The sequence below is a fragment of the Felis catus genome, chromosome D4 (genome assembly GCF_018350175.1).
Source record: "Felis catus isolate Fca126 chromosome D4, F.catus_Fca126_mat1.0, whole genome shotgun sequence".
Lineage (NCBI taxonomy): Eukaryota > Metazoa > Chordata > Mammalia > Carnivora > Felidae > Felis > Felis catus.
This window is the reverse complement of record NC_058380.1, coordinates 88,511-106,590: the sequence shown is the minus strand read 5'-3', so window position 1 is coordinate 106,590 and position 18,080 is coordinate 88,511. Positions and strand designations below refer to the sequence as shown.

The 18,080-nt window shown below is 39.2% G+C and overlaps 1 protein-coding gene across 1 annotated transcript in view; it reads left to right on the top strand.

Moving 5' to 3' along the window:
- Positions 1 to 18,080, top strand: part of LOC109493653 — a 161,117-nt gene that overhangs the window by 112,843 nt on the left and 30,194 nt on the right. The window contains exon 10 of the transcript XR_006588772.1: positions 6,448 to 6,603. The gene's annotated coding sequence lies outside the window, so the exon portion shown is untranslated. The remainder of the gene's footprint in view (positions 1 to 6,447; positions 6,604 to 18,080) is intronic.

Below are 18,080 nucleotides of genomic sequence, written 5' to 3'. Positions count from 1 at the left end.
CTCAATCCCATGACCCTGCGATCATAGCCTGAACCGAAATCAAGAGTCGAAATCTCAAGCGATTGAGCCATCCAGTTGCCCCTATCTGTCACCCAGTGCCTTTGATTTGAGCATTTATTCTGTTTCTATTCAAAGTAATTGATAGACATGTACTTGTCCTATTATTACTTGATATTGGTTATTTCTGATTTTTTCTGATCCTTTGTTCTCTTTCTCTTTTTATGATTTGCTGGGTTTCTTCACAGTTTCACAGTTGAAATTGTTTGTCTTTATACTCTGCATATGTACTAGTACTGTTTGATTTGTGGGTATTATTAGGTTTGCACCTAACCACTTCTGCACATAGGAGTCTATATTAAGTTGATAGTTGTTTAAGTTTGAACCAGTTGTTTACTCCTCTCCTCCCCGTGTTTTAGCTATGTAGTGTTCCTATTTCAAAACCATTCATATTGTGAATACCTTGACTGATGTTTTACAGATATACTCATTTTCATTGCTTTTGCGTTTCACACTTTAATATTGTCACTTTAGGTGTTTCTTTCCCACTTAAAGAGTCCCCTTTAACATTTCTTGCAGGGGTGGTTTGTTGATTGTGAACTCGCTTAGTATTTATTTGGGAACCTCTTGATCTTCCTTCCATCTGAATGATAGTTTGCTAGATAGACTCCCTTTGGCTGCAGATGTTTTCCATTCGGCACCTTTACCAAACTGTGCTGCTCACTTAAGGTTTCAAAGTTTCTTCTGAAAAAATCCAGTGATAACTTTATGGGGTTTCCCTTGTAGGTAACTGTCAACTTTTGTTTTCTTGCTGTGAAAAGTTTTCTTTATCATGACATTTTGGGTTTTAATTACTATACGACTTGCTTCTGTTGAATATAATGGGGGTTCTTTGTGCCTCCTGCTCTGGATCTGTTTCCTTCCGCACATTAGCGAAGTTTTCATTTATTGTGTCTTCAAATAAATTTTCTGGTTCTATTTCTCAGAATTCTCAGAATGAGAAATAGGACAGGAAAGACCTATTGAAGCTTCTCTGATGAGTCACTGGATTTGCATGCGTGGAGGATAGATTTGAGACTCAAATGAACAACCTACCTTTAACTTCTAAGAACTAGAAGAAAAAAACAATCTATGCCCAATGTTCTCAAAAGGGAGAAATTAATCCATATGAGAGTGGGAACCAATGAAACAGACCATGAAATCAATAGAAAACATGAAGAAGACCAAGAGTGGGTTTTCAGAAGAGTGAAACAAAATTGTCAGCGCTATACATAGACTATGCTAAGACATAAAGAGGACCAAATTCAAAAGAATTATAAATAAAAGAGAAGATACTATGCCTTATACCAAAGAAACATAAAGCAGACAAAGTGGCAACTATGGCCAAATTAGAGTACAGAAAACTACCTACCTAGAAGAAATGGATAGGTTCTTAGAAACACACAACCTACCAAGATTGTATCAGGAAGATATAGAAGGTTTGCACAGACCCATTAAAGGAAGACTGTATCAATACAAAAAGATAACCAATGTAAGTAAATTGAATCAGTAATCGAAGTTCTGCCAAGGAAGAAAACCTCAGGACCAGGTGGATTCATTGGTGAATTTAACCAAACGTTTGTAGAAGAACTAACAGCAGTCCTCTCACTGATTCAAAAGGAATGAACACCACCAAACTCATTTCATGAGACTGGAATTACCCTGGTAGGAAGCCAGAAAGGATACTACCTGAACAGAAATCTATAGGCCAGTATCCTCGTGATGAATATAGATGAATAATTCCCAGTAACATGCAGGCAAACCAAATTCAGGATCACATGAAAAGAATCATTGACCGTGATGAAGGGTTTTTTTCCTGTAAAGGCAGGATGTTTCAGAAATGCAAATCAATAAATGTGATCCCTCACAAAATTGAATGAAATAAAAATCAACCAGAAACCAGACTCTTAACTATAAATAGCAAATGGAGGGTTACTATAAGTGAGGTGGGCAGGGGCATGGGTTAAATGGGTGATGGGCTATGGAGGGCGCTAGCAGTGAGGATCACTGGGTGTTGTATGTAAGTGATGGATGACTACATTCTATACCTGAAATTAACATACACTGTATGTTAACCAATTGGAATTTAAATAAAAACTTGAAAAAAATAAATACTAAAGAAATGCATACATAAATTTAAACTAAACTAAATAATTTTATTTTTTTTTCAATATATGAAGATTATTGTCAAATTGGTTTCCATACAACATCCAGTGCTCATCCCAAAATGTGCCCTCCTCAATACCCATCACCCACCCTCCCCTCCCTCCCACCCCCCATCAAACCTCAGTTTGTTCTCAGTTTTTAAGAGTCTCTTATGCTTTGGCTCTCTTCCAGTCTAACCTCTTTTTTTTTTCCTTCCCCTCCCCCATGGGTTTCTGTTAAGTTTCTCAGGATCTACATAAGTGTGAAACCATATGGTATCTGTCTTTCTCTGTATGGCTTATTTCACTTAGAATCACACTCTCCAGTTCAATCCCTGTTGCTACAAAGGGCCATATTTCATTCTTTCTCATTGCCACGTAGTACTCCATTGTGTATATAAACCACAATTTCTTTATCCATTCATCAGTTGATGGACATTTAGGTTCTTTCCATAATTTGGCTATTGTTGAGAGTGCTGCTAAACATTGGGGTACAAGTGACCCTATGCATCAGTACTCCTATATCCCTTGGGTAAATTCCTAGAAGTGCTATTGCTGGGTCATAGGGTAGGTCTATTTTTAATTTTTTGAGGAGCCTCCACACTGTTTTCCAGAGTGCTTGCACCAATTTGCATTCCCACCAGCAGTCCAAGAGGGTTCCCGTTTCTCCACATTCTCACCAGCATCTATAGTCTCCTGATTTGTTCATTTTGGCCACTCTGACTGGCGTGAGGTGATATCTGAATGTGGTTTTGATTTGTATTTCCCTGATGAGGAGCGACGTTGAGCATCTTTTCATGTGCCTGTTGGCCATCTGGATGTATTCTTTAGAAAAGTGTCTATTCATGGTTTCTGACCATTTCTTCACTGGATTACTTGTTTTTCGGGTGTGGAGTTTGGAGAGCTCTTTATAGATTTTGGATACTAGCCCTTTGTCCGATATGTCATTTGCAAATATCTTTTCCCGTTCCGTTGGTTGCCTTTTAGTTTTGTTGGTTGTTTCCTTTGCTGTGCAGAAGCTTTTTATCTTCATAAGGTCCCAGTAGTTCATTTTTGCTTTTAATTCCCTTGCCTTTGGGGAAGTGTCAAGTAAGAAATTGCTACGGCTGAGGTCAGAGAGGTCTTTTCCTGCTTTCTCCTCTAGGGTTTGGATGGTTTCCTGTCTCACATTCAGATCCTTTATCCATTTTGAGTTTATTTTTGTGAATGGTGTGAGAAAGTGGTCTAATTTCAATCTTCTGCATGTTGCTGTCCAGTTCTCCCAGCATCATTTGTTAAAGAGACTGTCTTTTTTCCATTGGATAATCTTTCCTGCTTTGTTAAAGATTAGTTTGCCATATGTTTACAATAGCATCAAAAACAATAAAATTTATTGGAATAAATTTAGCCAAGGAGGTGAAAGATCTCTACAGAAAACTACAAAACCTGTGTGCAGAAATGGAAGAAATTCAATTTGCATGGAAGAAACAGAACACACAAGTCAGTGAAAAGCCACCCCATGTCCATCTGAAGGAGGAATTAATACAGATACAATGTCCATACTACTCAAAGCCCTCTAGAGATTCAGTGCTATCTCTATCAAGACTCTGATGCAATTTTTATGCAATTAGAAACACATACCCTCAAATGTATTTGGAACCACAAAAAGACCCAAAGTAGCCAATGCAAGAAAGGACAAAATAGGAGGCATCACACTTCTTGATTTCAAGTTTCATTCTAAGACAAAGAAGTCACTGTTATGTCACTGGCATAAGCACACACACACAAGAAAATGGAACGGAAACTGAGAGCCCAATCTAAACCCATGCATGCACAGTCAACTCGTATTTGCCAAGGGAGTCAAAAATACACAGTGGAGAAGAATAGTCTCTTGAATAACTGGTGCTGGGAAAATTGGATATTCACATGTATAAGAATAAAGGTTAGCACCGTATGTTACACCACTCCCTAAAGACTGAAAGGAAGAAACATAGAGAGATGTGGTTATAGAGAAACAGTGACAAAGAGGAAGTACAAAGAGGAAGGTAGACACCTGCTCGAGGTATGTGGATGGTGTTAGATGCGTCAGGGGAGAGGGGATGTATGAGGTGGCTCTGAGTGCTGGGGCAGAAAGGGCTTGTATCATGGGCACCAGAGTTCCATGACCCCAAGACTCCAACATCCCTGGTCCAAGCTCTGCAGAAGCCATTGGAATTGGACAGATGGGTATCCCTCATTTCTTCTGGAATTGTGAGGCTCAGCCTCATGTTCTGTCATGGAGAGGGATGTCTTGAGGGAGATTGTGCTGCTCTTTGGCAGGTATACTCCAAGTCTGCCCTGTGGGGAGGTGTCCTGGGGCCATCTCTCTCACTGCCCCAGGCCCTGTTGGATTTCCCCCCTCCCCCACCAGCTGGTCTTCCTCAAGTTCTGAACCCAGGCATCAGGCATCATGTTGTCCCCAGGTCCTTATGTCTGTACCTGGCAGAGGTGGACTGCTGATATTGATTTAAAAAACTTGACAATAAGGTCCATATCCTCCCTCTGGGACTAGCGGTGTGCATCCCAATCGTGGGTTGCTATCCTCCTGTCCACAACTAATCTGAGGATTCCAGAAGGTAGGTGAACACTCTAAAACACTCTAGTCTTCTCTTACATCAAATTCAAAGACATTTTCTTGTCCCAACTTTCTTTCAATGCTGAAGAGATGGCAATTAGTAATTGAAGGCATAATGGTCCTATAGGATATTTACCTATATGACTGGTGGACATTATGTCATCCATCCTTGTCCCTAAAGAACATTTCATTGGAAATATTAGCCAAGGATACATACTGTAAATTCACAACTGATGTGTAGCTCCCTGTAAGTTGCATTCTGACCTTGTCACATATGTGTCATCAAAGATATTATTAGTGACTTTTCAGATAAGCTCTCCACATCAAGATGGTGATGTTAGAGAATCTGGTATAAATGGAATTTCACATATTCCAAATTAGGAATTATTTTTCATTTTTAATGGTTCTTTTTTCTTTTTTTTTTTGAGAGAGCCCGAGCTGGGGAGGGGGGAGAGAGTGGGAGATACCGAATCTGAGGCAAGCTCGAGGCTCTGAGCTCTCAGGACAGAGCCTGACGCGGGGCTCAAACTCATGGACTCCAAGATCACAACTTGCATCAAAGTCCGACACTTAACCGACTAAGCCCCCCAAGGGCCCCAGGAATGATAGTTTATTGGCAAAGAAGGAGAAATTAAAAATAGTGTAAAGGATGTCTATTTTTAATTGAAATATTGTTCACACATTTGTTGTATGAGTTTTAGGCATACATTGTAGTCATTCCATATGTCTATGAATTATATTGTACTTAAGCACAAGTGTAGCTATCCTGTGAAAGCATGCAACAGTATTATTACAGGATTGACTCCATTCCATTGGCTGTCCCTTGTATCCCTAGGACTGATTCATTCCATAGCTGTCGCCGGTATCTCTCTCAAAGGTGTTCATTCTTTATCTAACCAAAGTATTTTGGTGGTAAACACAATTATCACTTGCTCAGCAAGTGTAAATTGGCGGTCTATTTTTCTGTGAACATTGCTTAAACCATTACAAATGATGTCATTACGTAAATAAAGTCGGTTTCATTCTTCACTCACAAGAAAGGAGAAGGAAAAGATTTCTTTGTGTCCCAGGCCCTGTCATTAAAACCTTTCCCACTGTGGAGAACAGGTTTAGTTGCCCAGGCACCTTCAGTGTCTCAGCTGAGCGACCAGGGCCTTCCACATTGCAAAAATTCCCATGATGGCCAACAGAGAGAGCTCGAGCACCACAGACCCGGAGAGGAGAGTTCCTCTGCCCAGGCAGTGATGGCCAGCAGAAGGCGCACCATCGGCTTTTCTGACCCAGGGCACCTGAGAGCAGGGAGGGCTTTGATTGCTCCCAGAGTACTCAGGGCCTCTGCCGCTGCCTCAGTACAGAGAGCAGAGCTGCATTTCCAGCAGGTTGTGCCGCCCGCCCCAGGGGAGATCTTGGGAGCTTTGTAGCAACTTGGCATCTCCTGAGTCGCCAGAGAGAATTTGTCTTATTGTACTGAGTGCTGAGGAGTGGGCGCTGGGTGGCTTCCCTGGGCAAGGTGGTTGCTGAGATGCACAGGCCCTTGCATTTTCTGGGCTGTTCCCGTGTTTCATTCCTCCCCTTCCTGGACAGTATTTGAACAAGACATATTTTACTAAAGGTCTTGTGGATTGCGGAGTCCCACGACATCACCTCATCGATGCAGTCGATGGTTTCTTCCAGATTCAGGCTTGTTTCCGGGAAGAAACCCTGACAGAAATTCAGAAGAACAGGAGCTGCATTCCATTAGGACATGAATACATGAAATACTCGTCTTGGGAACTCCTAGAAGAATGAGCTGGGACCCACTTTCGAGTCCTGCTAGAACCAGTGACCGAGGTAAGGGCACAAACTGTCCCCCACATCGTACATGCCTTTTAAAAAGTTTCATGGTTATTTTTCCAACCTAATTAAGTGATTGCAAACTACAGAAAACCTGGTAGATACCTGTCATTAACGTACATTATCTTTAATTTAAATTGCAGTCAGTGAAGATACAGTGTAGTATTAGTTTCAGGTGTAAAATATAGAGCAACCCTTCCACACGTCATCCGGTGCTTATCCCAGGTGCACTTCTTAATCCCCAGCAGCTGTTTCACCCATTCCCCACCTTGCTCTGGAAGCCCTCAGTTTGTTTCCCAGTTAGAGTCTGTTTGTCACTGTCTTCCCCCCCCCCCCCCGCTTTGTTTTGTTTTATTTCCATGTGTTAGTGAAATCATCTGGTATTTGTCTTTGTCTGAAGGGTTATTTCACCCAGGATAACATTCTCTCGCTCCATCAAGCCCATGGCAAATGACAAGATTTCATGTTTTTACGGCCTAATAATATTACATTCCATAGACCACATCTCAATTTATTCATCAGTTGATGGATGCTTGGATAGTTTCTATAATTTGGCTGTTTTAGAAAATGCTGCTGTAAACATCATGGTGCATGTATCCCTGTTAAGATTTTGTATTCTTTGTAGAAATGCCTTGTAGTGAAATTGCTGGATCGTAAGTTACTTCCATTTCCATTTTTTTTTTGAGAAATCTCCATAATGTTTTCCAGACTGGCTGCACCAGTTTGCATTCCTACCCACAGTGCAAGAGGGTTATTCTTTCCCCACATCCTTGGCAACACCTGCTGTTTCATCCTTCATTGATTTTGGTCATTGTGACAGATGTGATGTGTTATCTCATTGTACTTTTGAATTGTATTTCCCTGAAGATCAGTATTGTTGAGTATTTTTTCATGTGTCTCTTGGCCAGGTATATGTCTTCCTTCGGGAAATGTCCATTTGTGTCTTCTGCCCATTTTTAATCAGATTTCTCATTGTTTGGGTGCTGTATAACTATATATTTTGGGCACTAACCCTTTATCTGATGTCGTTTGCAAATATCATTCTGTAGGTGTTTTAGTTTTGTTGATTATTTCCTAGGTGACGGAAGGTTTTAATTTTTATGAAGTCTCATTATTTTTGCTTGTGTTTCCCTTACCTCTAGAGATATATCTACAAAGACATTTGCACAGGCAATGTCAAGTAAGATACTACTCGTGTTATCCTCTGGGATTTTTATGGTTTCAGGTTTCACATATAGGTCTTTATCCGTGTTGGATTTATTTTTGTGTATGTTGTAAGAAAGTGGTCCATTGTAGTTTTTGTTTTGTTTTGCAGGATGCTGTCCAGTTTTTCCAAAACCATATGTTGAGCCTTTTTTTTTAAGTTTATTTACTTGTTTTTGAGAGAGAGCATGCAGAAGAGGGGCAGAGAGAAATGGAGACAGAGAATCCCACGCATGCTCTGCACTGCCCTGAGATCATAACCTGAGCTGAATTAACAATCACATGCTTTGTTGACTGAGCCACCCCTGTGTCCCAAGACTATCTTTTTTTCCATTGGATGTTCTTTCCTGCTTTGTTGAGAATTAATTGACCATATAGGTGTGAGTTCATTTCTGCGTTTCTCTTCTATTGATCTATGCCTCTGTGTTTTGTTGTTGTTGTTTTGTCAGTACCATACTGTTCTGATCAGTACAGCTTTGTATTATAACCTAAAGTCTGGAATTGTGATGTCTCCAGCTTTGCTTTTCTTCTACAAGTTTGTTTTGGCTGTTTGGGGACTTTTGTTATTCCATACAAATTTTGAGATCATTTGTTCTTGTTCTGTCACAAATGTTTTTGTTAGTGTGATAGGGATTTCATTATATGTGTAGATTCTTTTGAGGCGTGTAGACATTTTAACAGTATTTTGTGCTTCCCATCCATGAACATGAAATGTATTCCATTTCTTTGTGTCCTCTTCCATTTCTTTCATCAGTGTTTCATAGACTTTAGGGTACAGGTCTTTCAATTCTTTGGTTAGGTTTATTCCTGGTTTCTTGTGGTATTTGTGAGCCTGTCAATGGGATTGATCCCTTACTTTCTCTCTGTGTTAATTCATGATTTGTGTTAGAAATTCAATACATCTAAGTTCCTTGATTTCTGTATATTATGACTCGTGGAATTCATATATCAATTCTAGCAATTTTTAAGGGAAGCTTTCATACTTTTTATAGAACACATCATGTCAGTTCCAAATAGCAAAAGTGCTACTTCTTCCTTACCGATTTGGATGCCTCTTATTTCTTGTTGTTGTCTGAGTGCTGTGGTTAGGGTTTCCCGTACTATGTGGAATAACAGTGGTGAGAGGGGTCATCCCTGTTTTGTCCCTGACCTTGGAGGAAAATTTTTCAATTTTTCCCCATTGAGGATGAGATGAGCTGTGGGTTTTTCCTAGATGACCTTTATTACGTGCAGCAAGGTTGACTCTCAATGTGCTTTGCTGAGGGGTTTTATCATGAATGGATGTGACATTTTGTCAAATAGTTTTCCTGCATCTGTTGAAAGCATCGTATTGTTCTTATCCTTTCTCTTATTACTGTGGCACATCATGTTGATTGATCTGTGAATGTGGAACCACCCTTGCAGCCCAGAAATATATCCCACTTGATTATGGAAATGATTCTATTAATGTATTGTTGACTTTAATTTGAAGGTATTTTAATAAGAATTTCTGCATACATAGTCATCAGGCTATTTGGCTGCAGTTTTATTTAAAAATTTTTTAACATTTTTTAAATGTTTATTTCTTTCCTTTGAGTACATAAAAGTGAGGGAGGGGCTCAGAGATAGGGAGAGAGAGAATCCTGGCCATGCCCCACACTGTCATGGCAGGATCCAACATGGGACTCGAACCCACGTACCTCAAGATAATGTCCTAGTCCGAAATTAAGAGTTGGACAGTAAACAGCCCGAGCCACACAGGCGCCCCGCCAGTTTTCGGTTTTAGTGGAGGCTTTATCTGGTTTTGGTATCAGGGTAATGATGGCCTCATAAGATGAATTTATAAGTTTTCCTTCTTTTTTATTTTTCGTAATAATTTGAGGAGAATACATATTACCTCTTTCTTAAATGGATGGTAGAATTCATTAGTTAAACCATCTGGCCCAGAACTCTTGTGTTGGGGGGAGATTTTTTTTATTACTGATTTGATTTCTTTCTGTTTTCAGATTTTAGGTATCTTCCTGTTTCAGTTTGGTAGTTTGTGTGTTTCTAGGAATTTGTCCATTTTTCTCAGAGTGTCCAATTTGTTGCATATAGTTGTTCATAATATTAACTTCTAACTGTATTTTTGTGGTGTGGACTGTTATTTCTCCTTTCTTATTTGTGATTTTATTTATTGGAGTCCTTTCTCTCTTCTTACTGAAAAGTCTGCCTAGAAGATTTCATGTTGATTACTGTTTTCAAAGAACCAGCCCCTGGTTTCATTGATTTTGTCTGGTGTCTTTTTGGTTTGAATATCCCTTATTTCTGTCTGAATCTCTATTACTTCCTTTCTTCTGCTGTTCTTCTTCTGATATGTGACCTAGAATATGATCAATTCTGGAGAATGTCCCATGTGCACTTGAAAAGATTATGTACTCTGCCATTTTTGTATGGAGTGTTCTAAATATATCTGTTAAACCCGTCTGGTCCAGTGTGTCATTCAAAGCCATTGTTTCCTTGTTGATTTTCTGTTTACAGCTTCTGTCCATTGATGTGAGTGATGTGTTAAAGTCCTCTACTATCGTTATATTATAAAAAATGAGTTCCTTTATGGTTGTTGTTAAATATTTTATATACTTGGTGATCGCATGTTGGGTGCATCAAAATTTACAATCATTGGATCTTCTTGTTTCATTGTCCCCTTTAGTATGAGATAGCGTCCATCTTCATCTCTTGTTTTAGCTTTATTTATTTATTTATTTATTTACTTATTCATTTATGTATGTATGTATGTATTTATTTATTTATTTATTTATTTATTTTAATTTAAGTCATAGTTGACATAAAGTGCATTCTTGGATTTGGGAGTAGAATTTGGTGATTCATCCCTTACATACAATACCCAGTGCTCATCACAACAAGTGCTCTCCTTAATACTCATCCCACATCTAGCACAGCGCTGACCCATTTCCCTCCATCAACCTTCGTTTTTTTTTCTCTAACATTAAGAGAGTCATGTGGTTTGTTACCACTCTTCTCGTTTCCTGCCCCCTTCCCATGTTTTCATCTGTTTTGTTTCTTCAATTCCACATGAGTGAAATCCTATATTTGTCTTTCTCTGATTGGCGTATTTCACTTAGCATAATACATTCTAGCTCCATCCACATCATTGCAAATGGCAAGATTTCATTCTTCTTGAAGTTGAGTTATATTTCTTTGTATATACATATGTTTGTATATATGAACGTACACATATGTACATATGTATATATGCGTATACATACATACACACCACAACTTCTTTATACCTTCATCAGTTGATGGATACTTGGGCTTTCTCTATAATTTGGCTACTGTTGATAATGCTGCTATAAATACTGGGTTCATGAAATGTCACTATTAGGTATTTACCCAAAGGGTACCAAAATAGTCTCGGTTTTAAAGGTTATTGTGCCTGATATAAGTATTGCTACTGGCTTTCTTTTGACATTATTGGCATAATAAATGTTTCTTCATTCCCTCACTTTAAATCTGAAGGTGACTTAAGTCCAAATAAAGCTTTGTAGGCAGCATCTAGATGGGTGTTGTTTTTGTTTGTTTGTTTGTTTGTTTGTTTGTTTTGTCCATTCTGACGCCCTATCCAATGTCTTATGATTGGAGCATTTAGTCCATGTACATTTAGAGTGATTATTAATAGGTATATATTTAGTGCCATTCTACTAGTTGTTTTGCCATTCTTTCTTGATGTTTTCTCTGATCCTTTCTTATCTGTAACACTTTTAGTCCTAGATTTCCTCTCAAAGAGCCCAATTTAAATATTCTTTTCTTTTGACTGGTAGTACATTTCTTTACTTCTTTTTAATATTTCTTTTTTTTAAATTTAAGCCCAAGTTAGTTACTTTATAGTGGAATACAGTTTCAGCAGTAGAATTTAGTGATCCATCAAGTACAAAATATACCCAATACTCATCCCAAGTGCGCCCGTAATGCCCATCACCCATTTAGCCCATACCCCTATTCAGTAACCCTCCTGGAACCCTGAGTTTCTTCTCAGTATTTCAGAGTCTCTTATCGTTCGACTCCCTCTCTGTTTGTATCTTATTTTTGCTTTCCTTTCACTACGTTCATCAGTTGTATTAAATTCGACAGATGAGAGAAATCATATGATGTGTGTCTTTCTCTGACATATTTTGCTTAGCATAATCAAGTCTGGTTCCATCCATGTTGTTTCAAATAGCAAGATTTAATTCTTTTTGACCGCGGAGTAATATTCCATTGTATGAATATACCACATCTTCTTTATCCATTCATCTGTCAATGGTCATTTGGGCTCTTTGCATAATTTAGTTATTGTTGATCATGTTGCTATAAACATGGCAGTGCATGTGCCACTTCGACTCAGTGTTAGTGTATCCTTTGGATAAATACGTAGTAGTGCAATTGCTGGGTCCTAGTGTAGTTCTATTTTTAGTTTTTCTGACAAATCTCCATACTATTTCCAGAGTGTCTACACCACTTTGCATGCCCACCAGCATTTCAAAAGCGTTCCCTTTCTCTGCATCCTTGCCAACATCTGTCTTTTTCGGAGATGTTAATTTTAGCCATTCTGACAGGTGTGAGGGGATATCTCATTGTGGTTTCGATTTGTATTTCAGTGATGACGAGATTGAGCATCTTTTCATGTGTGACCGACCTGGATGTCATCTTTCTTAAAGTGTCTGTTCACGTCTTTTGCCCATTTCTTCACCGGATTATTTGGTTTTTGGGTGTTGAGTGTGATAATTGTTTATAGATTTTGGATACTAAGCCTTTATCTGATATGTCACCTGCAAATATCTTCTCCCATTTCGTTCAGTGGCCTTTCAGTTTTGCTGATTGTGTCCTCTGCTGTGCAGAAGCTTTTTATCTTGAGGTTCCAATAGTTCTTTTTGGTTTTTATTGCCCTTGCTTTGGGGACATGGCAAGCAAGAAGTTGTTGTGGCCAGGATCAAGGAGGTAGATTGCTTGTTTTCTCCTCTAGGATTTTGATGGTCCCTTTCTTACATTTATATCTTTCATCCATTTTGAGGTGTGTGTGTGTATGTGTGTGTGGTTTAAGAACACAGTCCAGGTCCAAACTTCTCACTGTCCAGTTTTCCCGGTACCATTTGCTGAAGAGACTTTTGTTTTTCCATTGGGTATTCTTTCCAGTGTTATCAAAGATTACTCGGCCATATGTTTGAGGGTCCATTTATGGGTTCCCCATTCCGTTCCATTGATGTCTGTGTCCGTTTTTGTGCCCGTACCATACTGTCTTGATGATTGCGGTTTTCTAATACACCATAAAGTCCAGATTTTAATGTCTCCAGCTTTGTTTTCTTTTTCAACATGACTTTGGCGATTTGGGGTCTTTTCTGGCTCCCTACAAATTTGAGGGTTGTTTGTTCAAGTTCTGTGAGGAATGCTGGTGTGATTTTGATAGGGATTGCATTGAATGTGTCCATTGCTTTGGGGAGTATTGACATTTTAATAATATTTGTTCTTCTCATCCATGAGCATGGAATGTTTTTCCGTTTCTTTGTGTTTCTTCCATTTCTTTCATAGATGTTGTATGGTTTGTTCCTTTATTTTTTTTATCTTTGTTTACTTTTGAGAGAGAGAGAGGGAGAGAAAGAGAGAGCACATGAGCAGGGGAGGGGTAGAAAGAGAAAGAGAGGGAGACACAGACTCTGAAACAGGCTCCAGGCTCCGAGCTGTCAGCACAGTGCCCATCACGGGACTCAGACCCACAAATGCGGGATCATGTCCTGAACTGAAGTCGGCACTTAACTGACTGAGCCACCCAGGTGCCCCTCTATTGTTTTAAGTGTAATGATCTTTTACCTCTTTGGTTATGTTTATCCCTGGGTATTTGATGGTTTTCAGTGCAGTTGTAAAGTACATCAATCCTTGATTTCTCTCTGCTGACTCATTATTGGTGTATAGAAATGCAGTCAACTTCTGTATATTGATTTTATATCCTGAGACTTTCCTGAATTCCAGTATCAGTCCTAACAGTTTTTCCATGGAGTCTTTGGGATTTCCTTGGAAAGCATCATGTCTGCGAAGAGGGAAAGTTTGACCCTCCTTGCCAATTTGGACGCCTTGTATTTCTTTTTGTTGTCTGCTTGCTGAGGTTAGGACTTCCAACAGTTTGTGCAATAACAGTGGTGAAAGTGGACATCCCAGTCGTGTTCCTGACCTTAGGGGGAAAGCTCTCAGTTTTTCCTCATTGAAGAAGGTATTAGTTGTGGGACTTTCGTATCTGGACATACTGATATTCAGACAAGATCTTTCTATCCTTCCTTTCATGTGTGCTTTTTTTTCCATCAAGAAAGGATGCTGCATTGTGTCAAATGCTCTTTCTGCATCTATTGAGAGGATCATATGGTTGTTATCCTTTCTTTTCTCAATGTGATGTATCACATCAGTTGATTTGCAGATATTGAATTGGTGGTGCATCCCAGAAATAAATCCAATTCATTGTGGTGACTAATTATTTGTATGTATTGTTGGATCCGGTTCGCTACTTTGTGTTGAGAATTTTTGCATCCAGGTTCATCAGGGAAATTGGTCTGTAGTTTCCTTTCTGGTGGGGTCTTTGTCCAGTTTGGACTCAAGGCCAAGCTGGCCTCATAGAATGAGTTTGGAAGTGTTCCTTCCATGTCTCTAGCCATGACCTTATCTTGTTCTTTCATTTGGGATGCATTCTTCTTGTCTTGGCATTTTGGCTGAGTATTTGCCTTCTCTGTGTTACAAAAGCTCATTATGTTAGCTGCCTGTGAGATGAATGGCTTTATGAAATGGAGGTCATCTAGTGTCCAGGGCCTGACACATCAGGGAGTGTCTGTGGTGTGTGTTGCGTACATTGTTTTGTGTTCTGGCTGCACTTTCCTTCAGGCCAGTTGTATGGACAATGTATGGTCTTTGGCCAGAATGTGCTGAGTTTTATCTAGGTCAGCTCCGATCTGCTTCTTAAATGAGACTTGAAATGACTGCCACTCGAAGTGAAGCTCTGCAGAACTGTCTGGTCAAGAGAGGTGGTGTGGTCATGAGCTTCCGCTGGTCTTCTGGGGAAGGGGACACCTCCATTGGGACTTAGGCAAGCCTGATTGACCTAGAAGTCCAGTCTCACCAGAGCACAGGAATGTGGGGTTGGTGTAAGCATCTTAGGTAGCCAGTGTGGGGATGACATTGTTTCCAGCAGATGGCTCTGTGTTTATGCTGTGGGGAAGAGGAGGAAAATGGTCCCACACACCTCCTCTGTCCTACCTCCTTTGTCCCCTTGTTGTGAACACTGCCTCTCAGGGGTGCTCTCCATGATGAGTGTATAATTGCCCCACTGTTTGCACCAGGCGATGTACAGGTCACTCTTTCCATACCATCTGCCTGTAAGTAGTTTGCTGCCTTCTCTCAAGGATTAGACCAGTGCCCTCAGGGCTGTATCCCAGCCAAGCCTGCTAACCTTTGAAACTCCACATTCTCGGGGTCTGGATCACTTGGTTAAGTGTCCAAGTCTTGATCCTGGCTCAGATCATGACCTCGTGGTCATGGGCTTCTCTCTCTCCCTCTATTCCTGCCCCTCCCTTGCATGTGCTCTCTTTCTCTCTCCCTCTCTCAAAATAAATAAACTTAAAACAAATTTAGTGGCATGGAATACCTTATTTAGGCGAGATTTCCTCCTTGAGGGAATGGCAGGGGTCTATCAGGTAAATTTCCAGCAATGACTAGGAATTTCATTGCTGACTGGTTAAAGGTTACATTCCTACAGGAATGAATTTAGGGTTAGTGACATGAGGCCTTAATGTAAGTAACTCCATGATGGTCCTGTGAGTTTTCTTTACATTCCAAACCCATATTTTTGCACATCTTTTTTTTTTTATTAAAAATATAACCCTAAGTATGCTGGCCCGATGATCATATCCTGTAAATCTGTGACCATCTCCTAATCATAGATGGAGATCAACTCTGTGGCTCTAAGATTTTTGTGACTCTAAATTATATTGATGTATGTTACTAAGGTCTTTGTGAGTCTAGGTTACTGCTGGCCCCCTGAAATCTTTGACCGAGGGACACCCAGCCAGGTTTCTGAGCCATCACTTAGGCACAGAAGCACCCTTTCCAAGTCACCTCTTCCTAAAGCGTGTCTTTCCCTCTGGTACTTCTGGGTCTTACCCTTTTGCAGATCACATGCTGTGATGGACATCCCCTCATGAAAACCTGTCAAGGTGGACGAGAGAAACCTGCTTGCCTGTGACTGCCACTTTATGGTCACATCTTTTCCTTCTGAAACCCCTTGAACACTCTATCATTCTTCCAGCCTTTGAACATCTCTTCGATTTGAAAATATTTCATTCTCTTGTATTCATGCTAAAAAATATGTGTGAAAATATTAAAGCAAGGGTTCTTTACAATAAGTGAGCCAGTCACAATGATCCATCTGGCCGTGTGTACGTATGTTTTCTTTTTTGGACACTGTTCAGGCATGATGTGAAGTACATCCTGTAAAATCTGAGTATCATTCATTATCTAGGATAACCGCCTTTATGGAAAGCCATTTAATGACATGTTCATTCCAGATCCGAAAAACACTTAATTTACATACCACATAATACAGTGGTGTCTACATATGTTATTACCTTAAAATATGGAAAGTGGATGTTTCTATGAAGTGTATATCATACATTGAGTTTTCTGTACCATGAATGCTATTATTTAAATTACACAATAGTAAGAACAAAAAGAATAGGTACATGGCCATCACTAGTAACTAAGACTAGAACTAGTCATATAATATTAGGTGTTGAAAACATAAAACCATGATTACTAATAATCTTTTCAATCGTGGTGGGTTTCTAGTTACCAGAAAAATTGGGAAGATATTATTGAGTCTCCACATACATCAGAGTGTTTTCTGACTATTGATGTCCTCTAAGTTGATACATGATCACAATTAATATCCCAAAGAGATATGGTACTATTAACTAACTTTGTATTTGTATTCAGAATGCTTCGGTTTTAAACTCTTCTGTCCCAGACTCATCCCAGCTGGCACATGACAGTCATCCTGTCTCCTTCGGCTTCACTTGGCCATGGCGATTTTTAGATTTTTCCATATTTTTCATAATCTGCAAAGTTTTGAGGGTAAGTTTGTAGAATGTATTTTGTAGAATGATCCTTGGTTGGGATATGTCTAACGTTTGTTCAAATGCTTAGGCTGACTACTGTGTTTTGGAGCAGAAGATCCAGAGGCATAGTTCCATCCATAATTATCACTTCACATAAAGTTTGTTTACTCTGAAGATTTGGGTCTTTTGTGGTTCTGTACAAATTTTAGGACCGTTCTAGTTCTATGAAAAATGTTGTTGCTATTTTGATGGCGATGGCATTAGTTGTGTCAGTTGCTGTGAGAAGTATAGACATTTCCATGAAATTTGTACGTCCGATCCATGAGTATGGAATATCCTTCCATTTTTTTGTGTCATCTTGTATTTCTTTCATCACTGTTTTATAATTTTCAGAGTATAGGTCGCTCACCAGCTTGGATAGATTTATTCATAGATACCTTATTATTTGGTGTACAACTGTAAATGGGACTGTTTTCTTAATTTCTCTCTCTACTGCTTCGTTATTGTCTAGAAATGCAACAGATTTCTGTACAATGATTTTGTATCCGGTGACATTGCTGTATTCATTTATCACTTCTAGCAGTTATTGGGTGGACTCTTTAGGGTTTTCCATATATATAGTGTCATGTAATCTGCAAAGTGTGAAAGATTCACTTCTTCCAGATTTGGATTAGTTTTTCTTTTCTTTTCTTTTCTTTTCTTTTCTTTTCTTTTCTTTTCTTTTCTTTTCTTTTTTTTCTTTTTTTCTTTTCTTTTACTTTAATTTACTTTATGTTGTTTTGTTTCGTTTTGTTTTGTTTGATTTATCTGCTGGCTATACCTTGGACTTCCAATGCTATGTTTATTAAAAGTGGTAAGAGTAAACATCCTTGTGTTTTCCCTGACCTTATAGGAAAAGCTCTCAGATTTTCTCCATTAAGGTTGATTATAGCTGCAGGGTTTTCATAGAAAACATTTATTGCATTGATGTATGTTCCCTGTAAACCTACTTTAGGGGGTTATAATCATGAATGGATGTTGTAGTATGTCAAATGCTTTTTCTTCATGTATTGAAATGACCGTATGGTTCTTTTCTTTTAAAGTTTATTAATTTTGAGAGAGACAGAGTGTGACCAGGGAAGGGGCAGAAAGAGAGTGGGAGACACAGAGTTCGATGGAGGCTCT